We start from the raw sequence: 9,681 nt of genomic DNA, 5'->3' as shown, positions 1-9,681 counted from the left end.
GGAAGAAAAAGACGCGAACTCCAACTTGGTACAATTCTTCCTGTAAAAAGATCAAGACAGAGCTAATAGCCACAATAATAATCTGATAAGGTTCTGATAAGGGTAAGGTCGCCGAGCTTAGGCGGAAATATAGGGAAGCCATGGCAAAGGCAAGGTCGGAATGGGATTGGAACAGATGGCAGGACCTCTCCCTAGGGCTAGAAGCGAGGGATTGCAGAAAATTCTGGTCTTTGGTAAACACAGGCACAGGAGAACCCAAAGCTGCAGTGGAGCCAAACATTGCATCTTCTGTCTGGGAAGACCACTTTGGCAAATTGTACCAAGATACTTTTGAATTTGCCAATGATGTGGACCCCGATGTTATATCCGATCCTGTAGCCGGATTGGAATTCACCCTCGGCGAAGTGGTCAGTGCAATAGAGAGACTGGCGAAGGGGAAGGCCCCGGGTCTAGACAGATTGCCCGGGGACCTCTTTAGACAGCACCCAGAGATATGGGGCCGTACCTCCTCATTCTGTTTAATTCAATCACGGGAGGTATGGAGATCCCCTGTACTTGGCTGGGGGCGGAGATAGTGCCTATTTTTAAAAAGGGCTCTTCTCTTCTCCCAGCCAACTACAGGCCGATACGCCTCATAGATGTCCCCCAAAAACTATTTTCCCGCCTCCTCCTGGACCACCTTCTAGATTGGATGGAGGAAAATGAAATTCTGAGTCCCCTCCAGGCTGGCTTCAGGAAAAACACGTCCACCATGGATCAGATTTTCCGCCTCGTTCTCCTCTACTGGAAAACTGTGAGGATCGAGGGGGGGAGGCTGTACATGGTGTTCATGGACCTGAGGTCAGCCTTTGACCTGGTCCCCCGAAAAAAATTGTGGGAGGTCCTTAAGGAGCTGGGTTTCCCTACCCATCTACTAAATGCCATAGTTAGGCTCCACGCTAGTAATTTTGCACAGGTTAGGTGTGGGAGGGACGGAGCGTTGTCATCCAGGTTCCCAGTTCTTAGAGGGGTAAGACAGGGTTGCGTCTTGGCGCCAACCCTGTTTTGCCTCTTCGTTAACAGTGTCATATCTCATCTCAACAATGTTAGGGACAATGACGCTCCCTTCTTGGCAGGCAGGAGGGTACCGGCTATCATGTTCGCCGATGATACCTTCCTGCTTTCCAAATCCCCGATGGGGATCCAGCGGATTTTAGATGGATTTGGTCTTTTCTGTAGACAACATGGTCTTGAGATCAATACAGAAAAGACCAAATTCATGATATTCAATCCCTCCCCCAAAACTAGACCTAACCCTCCTTGGGCCCAGCAAGACTGGAAAGGGTAAAAACCTTTCAGTATTTGGGTGTAACCCTACACGAGAACCTATCTTGGGACCCCCAAATAGCAAGATCCCGGCTAAAGCTGTCTCAACTGTCGGGTACAATCTTGAAGGTTGCAAACACTTCAACTTTTAAACCCATCAGCCCGGCAATAGAAATGTATAAAACCCAAGCAAAAGCGTCTGCTTCTTATGGAAGTGAGCTATGGGGGCATAAAGCAGGGACAGAACTTCTTAGTGTAGAAAATATTTTTCTTAGACGTCTCCTAGCCCTCCCCCGTGGCACACCCCTGCTCCCCTTGAGACTAGACGTGGGTCTCCCCTCCATAGCTGACGATCTGGAATTAAAGCTTTTAAGATTCTGGCACAGGCTTTGGACCACGAGCGAGCTTGCTCACTATAGGCAAGATCTCATTCACGTAATGAACTTGAACAAGCGTGACAGAATTCCTTGGTTGGTCTTCATTAAGAAAGAACTGTATCGCCTGAGACTCCCGGAGTTATGGGAGGTTCCTGAACAAGGCTGCCAAAGGGTTTCCCGTAAAAGACTGGTGGAAATACAAAAGGAAAAAAGTTTATCTACTTTGGCATCTGCACCCAATAATGGCACTTTAACAGACCGATTTCTGGATTCCAAAAATTCGTACCAATTTGAAGGTTTTATGGACATCATTTTCCCCATTTTGGCTCGAAAATTGTTCATCCAATGGAGATTAGGCACTCTGCCCATTAAAACTTTTACCTGCAAATGGACTAAGAGGGATGACAAAATCTGTCCAGGGTGCAGTAATCATGATGAGGAGGAAATTCATGTTCTGTTCTTCTGCCCAGCCTACAATAGACCAAGGAAATATTGGCTTGTGCCACTATGTAGGAACTTGGGCATAAGGAGCCATCTGCACTCTTACAGAATATTGAAAACTAGTACCCTGCCTCACATAGTCTTTGCAGTTGCCAAATACATAATGGCCATGTGGCAGATAAGAAATAAACTACTAAAAGATTGAACATTGATATGAACTCTAATGCTACCCCCCTCATGAACAGACTCCCAAGGAAATGATTTTTATGAAATGTTTTTTAATGTCTTTTAATGTTGAATGTTTTTATTGTATCTTTTATGGTCTAAAAGACCGAAATAAAGAATTTTTGGATTGGATTGGATTCTAATTTTGAAGGCCATGGGGTCACACTCTTTCTTGGGATGCATGCCCTCAGAATATTGTGTGTGGTTACACAAAGTTAAATATGTATCCAGGGAGTGTGGATTTCTAATAGTGTACTCACTGTACATATTAAAACATATGGACATGTTAAGATCATTTATCAAGGAAAGGTCAACATGTTTAATTGTCTGATAGCATGTGACCATTTCATCAGGAGATGGGGGCTTATGGGAGAGGTATCTTCAGATAGTAACGGCAGCTGGGCCTAATTGGTGTAATGCATAACAACAATACCAACAAGCACTGGCGTTGCCAATAGGTCTCGCAGTAGGAAAGTTGGAGCTATTGGTTTTGTAAATGACAAAGCCCTTTATGTTTTTAAAATGAAAACAATAATAAAAGGCATTGTTATTTGCAATTGTAATAGCTCCAACTTTCCTACTGCGAGACCTATTGGCAACGCCAGTGCTTGTTTGAACAGTGCTCACCCCGAAATCGTGCGCTTGATGGGACGGTCATATGTGATAATACAAAGGCGGCTTGGTGAGACAAAAAATTCCCTGGATCACATACATTGGTGAAGCAGGGGAGACGGGATTAATCTCAGATTTTTTAATTTCAAACTGCAATTCAGTCATGTTCATTTATATTGTGGTTTCACTTAAATACAAGAGCATAACACATGATGAAAAACGTTGTTCTAATTAGCAGTATTAGTATCTATACATTGCTTCCTCCGCATGAATAATAAGTGTTAAAAAGCAGACAGTAGTAGCAGGAATGCGTCTCCTACACTTTTAAACAGTACGTTTGCGTGGTTGTGTGAGCCAGCCATTGTTTTTGCAGCTTTACAGGGCGATTGTACATATTTTGGGTAGAAATGTTCGGCTTAGATGTTTTCTGTGTTCTGATTGCACGTCCACACAGGGACAATTTGGGTTTCTGGATTCGTTTGTTGGGTGTTGTTGTATAGTGTCACCTGTCCGGAGGCTGATCGGATTTTTTCCTATCTGTCTTTGAACCCCAGAGCTGTGTGTCTGCACGTGTTTTTATCCATTAACTTGGAGCCGAGTTGTTGTGTTTCTTGGAAGACACGTAAGGAGGTCAGGCAAAAAGAGGCATAATGTCCTTATCCCCTCTGACATCGTGCCATGATGATGTTTTATATCATGCATGTTATTTTTTGAAGGAGTTACTGAGCTGGACTTATAGTGTGTGCGAACGGGCGGCCCCACAGAGGCACAACATTTTGATCTGTGTGGTGGGGGCGCCCAGTCCATTTTGAAAATATTTCCCCAAGAGAGGGCGAGCAGTTAATGAGAAACTGCGGAAAGTTGGACTGGCCTGTAAGGAGAGGGTAAGGTTTCACAATAGGCAGCAACCTCTGACACGCCAAGGGAGCGCGTGCATTTCTGAAAACACCGACGAGTGCTTCTTTCTCGTGCTTAGTATAATGAAAACATGCAAGCATTTAAGCGGAAATATGTCAAAGCGAAACTTGAGACACATGGCTCTTGAAAGACGTGACAGTAAATAGCGCTGGGAGGGGGGCTGGGCAAGCATGCCATCATTCAAGAGCAGATGGTCAACGGTGACACAGTTACTGTGTGTTAAACAATTAAACAAAGCAGTTGAGTTAACGAGTGGGGACTGTGTTTAAATCAAAGAAAGACACACGAAAGAAAGAGAAAAGGAACAACAGAACAGTGGGATAGGAAAGATTACCTATGAAAAAGGGAGACACAAAGGAAAATAAAGGAATGTAACGAAAAAGAAGAAAAACTATACGTGAGAATTGCAGCGGAAAGAGGATACAAGAGAAAATACAGCGATAAAGGAAACAAGCCGGATAGGGGCGGGAGAGCCTGGTGGGGGGGCGAGAATGCGAGGGAGGAGAAGTGTGGCAGGCGGAATGCCTGTGTGCGAAAGCGCGATGCGCTTGGAGAGAGGCCGGATGGGGGCGGGAGAAACTGAAAGTACGAGTAGGAGGGAGGCTGATGCGCGTGCTTGTTTGGTCACGTAAAAGGCCAGAGTTCTTTGCTTCCTTCCACTCTGAATGTAGTTTGCCTGAGTGGGGCCCTCCACGGTAGTGCCCGTTCTCAGCTCGCGGTCTCTTCCAGGCACTCCTGCTTTAATGCATTTGCTCAGAACTTCTATAAGATACTCCTGAATGGGGCATGCCCATCCAATGACCAGGCAAGTATCATACAACATCCCTCTAAGTTGTGGGCCCTCACTCATGTCAGCCACCCAAGGGGTGGACATTAGTGATGAACGCAAAGGTCTAGTGTAGCCTTTGCATTCTGATGACACTGCATCCCACACTCTGGTGCAGAAAACATTCCACGTGCAACAGTAGCAAGGACAGTTCTGATTGTAATAGAAACCGAAAGCATTGAAAGCGCCTAAACAATGTGCCTGCAAGCTGGAAAAAATGGGTTTTGGTTAAAGTCGTATTCTGTTTGGTTTCAAATATTTACGCACAAACAAGAACCAAAAAAAAACGAGGTCATTGAAACCAAAGCGGTCATTCGTCTGCAGGTGATCAGATGACTCAAGGGATCTGTTTTTCATTCGTGGCTCTTTTTGACTGTTATTCAAAGAGACTGGCTCTTTCTGTGCAGTTGGCTCGGCGCTTCGTACATCTGCAGTTAATGAAGTCCCTGCGACCACATCAGTTGTGTGTGCTGCAAAAACTCTTTGATCTGAAAATGCTAGTTCTGGCAGCAGTGCAACAGCGAGCAAACAGCACAGCACTGAGTTTATAGCATTCAGAACAAGAACAAGTCGGGTTGGGGCGGGAGAGTGAGAGAGTGGGAGGGAAGAGCTGGAAAAGCCCAGGCTCGGCAGTGCGGCATGGCTGTGATTGCGTGGAGAGAGAGGGGAGGCGCTGGTGTGGGAGGGGGAGGCTGTGATTGCGTGGAGAGAGAGGGGAGGTGCTGGTGTGGGAGGTGCTGGTGTGGGAGGGGGAGGCTGTGATTGCGTGGAAAGAGAGGGGAGGTGCTGGTGTGGGAGGGGGGAGGTGCTGGTGTGGGAGGGGGAGGCTGTGATTGCGTGGAGAGAGAGGGGAGGTGCTGGTGTGGGAGGGGGGAGTTGCTGGTGTGGGAGGAGTGCTGCTAGGGGAGGAGAAGCCTGATGGGGGCGGGAGAGGCTGGGCTTGCATGCGATGCGCGTGCATGTTCACGTGAACTTCATGAAAACCGCGGGGCTGAAAGCCCTGTGGTTTGAAGATGTTTTCGCCACATGAATTCTCGCTCCACTCGATGCGCTTGCGCACATCGATAGGTCGCGAGACCTAAAAATATGCAGATGGTGCTTTGACTTTATTAGATCAAATTCCAAGAGCCAGTAAATCCAGCTACACTTGTGCATAAAATCTAGGGAATTATGCAGAAAAAGGAATTTTCCTAAAGGGGTCCACGGCTGAGATGGTGTCTTTATCACTTAGTGCTGCAGACTAAAGCACCAATGCAATCCCCATCCCGCCAAGGGACCTAGCATCTGAGAATGTTACTAGGTAAGATTAGGACATTTTTTGGATCTGTGTTTTCAATTTGCTCCAGATTAAAGTTGGAAGTTTAAGAAGAAATTAAGCCCATGCAGGACAAACATGGCTTAATTTGTCTGGCCATTTTCCAGCAGTTTTTCCATTTGGGTTCTCAACATTTTATTATTATCCAGTAGATTATTTGGCTCTCAAACCTTTGGATAACAAATAGATTATTGGAGCTTGAAGCTAAGCATGGAATGCTGAAGGTCTTGGTTAATGATAATGTGAAGACAATCTAAAATCAACCCAAAAACATCACCTTTTTGAAAAGGAAAATCACCACCCTTACCCTTTTTATAATGTATTCTGTAATTTCCTACTGCAGTACAATTTCTCAAGTCTGCAAGCCTGGAACAAAACTCACTTATTGATATGGTCAATATCAGCTAAGTGTGAAAAAGACTAGATACTTTCCCAGAATCTTCCTCGATCAATTCTCGAAATGTGTGATTCAACCAAAGAAAGATTTCACCAAAAAAGTATCACATGTCTGGATATTTCCAGTGGAGGAGGACTTGGGGTGTCCACAAGCAATGATGGGTCAATGAACATCTGGCAGACTAACAATGGAGAACCTAGGGTATGCATACTCACAGAAAGCTTGTAAATGCACACTGACATTGACTAACCTATAAATTCCACGTGTGCATCAGAAACTATGTAGGATCGGATTTTCAGGGTAGGGTAAAAGATGTGGAAGTGCATATTTTTGACTATCTTATCTTTTAACTTCATTTGAAAGGGCTGGGATGATGTGCAGCAGAACATGTACTAATCCTGTATCTTTTTAATTGAGGCACTTTGGATTATGTGTGCACTGGAGAAACCAGTCATTGCAGAACATGAGTCTTTAACTGTGTGTGTGAAGATAGGAGTTGGAGGTCGGTGGTGATGCAAAGCTGTTTCTGTTTCTGAAAGCTTGCGTGAAGATAAATGTCACCAGCTCTTTACAGAAATATCAGAGTATAGTATCACTTTGCACTCTTGTTTTTGATTCTTTTTTTCAAAATTTAGAGTTGGCGCTAGGTCTGTCACACGGTGCCTTCCGTGCCTTTAAATGAATTGTCAGCTATATGTGGAGAGTAGCAATCTCTTCACAAAAGTCCTGCACACTGTTCTACTTGAAACTTAAGAGTTTCTACTCTTAATTTTAAACCATTCATTGATGAAACAATTAATCCATGAAGCTTCTTCTCAGTTTCAATCACTGTTTATTCTCCATTAGATTATGAATTCTTATTGTTTTTCATAAGAACATTTTTATATACAGATTTCATTCATTTTTCACTTGTAACGTTGCCCAATGCATTTTGGGTCAGAGTTGATAGTGGCCCTTCGTCAGGGGCCTGAAAGTAGCAAAAAACAGGACCTTAGCATTCAATCATGTTTGTTTTTAAAATTTTTAACACCTTAAGTGCTGCGCCTATTCCAACGGCCGACGGCACCACTACCTCGGGAGTGCTGCCGTCGGCCGTTGGACGTTCCAACTGCACCTGCGCAATGGAACGTTCAGCACTGGAGCTGGACGTTCCATAGCTGCTAAGGTGTTAACCAAACGTTATGAAAATACGTGAAAAAATACATGTACAGTATACTTCTGAAATACTAAACCAGTAACATATCTATCATGAATAACCGTGCTGAAAAGGCTGACTGGTTATATTTTGTAATTATCTAACTTTATTAGCAGAAACACAGAGATAACGAACATTTCTCAACCCCTGATTGGCTCCTCTATGAGCACGTAAACGAAACCATTTTAACTTCCGTATGAAGCGTGTGCACTCAGATCACATGACCTCCAACATTCGTTTCTTATAAACACTGCACCGCGAAACACCTTTCATTGTTATAATTTTTTTATAGCTTTTGGCATAATCTTAATAACGCACTTTATATATTACACACAGTATCACAAACGTATTATAATATATTCAGCGTTGTTCGCTTTGGTAACCTTCCACGTGACAAGTCACTCTGTTTCTTTAAGAAACTCGATTCCTATTTTCACCGCGCACATAGCGGAAGTTTGTGAACGGCTACAACAGACGCTGTTTTTTCACTCCACATCCATTGCACGAGTAAGTTTCGTCTTTCGATATTATTTCCTAGCATTTTCCTTTAAAGCACTTTTTAATTTACGTATTTTTCAAGACGCCCAACACTAGACACATTAAATGCGAGTCAATGCATTACGAAACGCTCGATATCCACGCATATATAACCAGTCAGCCTTTTCAGCACGGTTATTCATGATAGATATGTTACCGGTTTAGTATTTCAGTAGTATACTGTACATGTATTTTTTCACGTATTTTCATAACGTTTGGTTAAAAATGTTAAAAACATACATGATTGAATGCTAAGGTCCTGTATTTTGCTACTTTCAGGCCCCTGACGAAGGGTCTCTATCAACTCTGACCCAAAATGCATTGGGCAACGTTACAAGTGAAAAATGAATGAAATCTGTATATACAAATGTTCTCATGAAAAACAATAAGAATTCATAATCTAATGGAGAATAAACAGTGATTGAAACTGAGAAGAAGCTTCATGGATTAATTGTTTCATCAATGAATGGTTTAAAATTAAGAGTAGAAACTCTTAAGTTTCAAGTAGAATAGTGCGCAGGACTTTTGTGAAGAGATTGCCACTCTCCACATATAGCTGACAGCTCTTTACAGAAACACAGGTGTTTTACTAGGGCCCTCAGTGATGAATCATGGGTGTTCTGAGTTGTCAACCCAGATCCTTGAGGCATATGTATCCAGGTCTTTCCGGGTTAACTCAGACTGAGAAGACAAAGCTGGACCATCACTTCTCAGGTTGGTGGTCTGATTTCCTTGCTGCTGATTGAGCTTGGGTGGAGAGTTGAAACAGAGATGCCCATGTTGTTAGCTTTTTATGGTTGGAGTTGACAGAGGTGATTGGCACGTCTGAAGTGATATCACTGCCTACCACCAGAACTTTGATTTTGGACCCTTCAAGCAATATTACCTCTTTATTCATTCTGGTACTAGGATGTTACCCAGAAGACAAGGATTTGGATAATGTCTCTGTATGCACCTATAACTACAGGCAGCTCATTGCTAGTACTTGTCCAAAGACCTGCATGTAGTCCTTCTGAAGAAGGACTGGAACCAAAAGAATCTCTTTATATGCAATCAGTTAAATTAAGTCTTAGCTTCTGTTGGAGAGGAATGTTCCAGACTCCCTCAGCCAATATGGTAACCTTGCTTTCTAGACTTTTAATATAATGACATTTTAGAGATGGGGTGGTAGTTGGTTAGATCCTTGGAATCTAAATTTGATTTCTCTGAGAATGGGGACTGCCACATATTCGGATGGATTCTGGACCGATCCATGCCTGAAGAGTAGGTTGACGATGCTTGGTTCAAACGTTTTCAAATGCTTGTTGGATAAATGGCTGAGTAGCATGTGTTATGAGTGGTTAGAGCCTTTGAGGTTTCTCTATAATTCAGCGCTTGTCCCTTGAAGAGTGGTTGGAAAGTTCAGTATGGTAAGGGAAAGGGACAAAGGTCAGGATTTTTAGAGAAGATACTGTTCTTCATTCAGAGAGGTTAAGTGAGGCTTCCCACTCCAATAATAATGCAGGAAATCTCTCTTCAGTGATTTTGTGAAAG

The sequence above is a fragment of the Lissotriton vulgaris genome, chromosome 11 (genome assembly GCF_964263255.1).
Source record: "Lissotriton vulgaris chromosome 11, aLisVul1.2, whole genome shotgun sequence".
In the NCBI taxonomy this organism is placed as follows: Eukaryota; Metazoa; Chordata; class Amphibia; order Caudata; family Salamandridae; genus Lissotriton; species Lissotriton vulgaris.
This window is presented reverse-complemented; position numbering follows the sequence as displayed.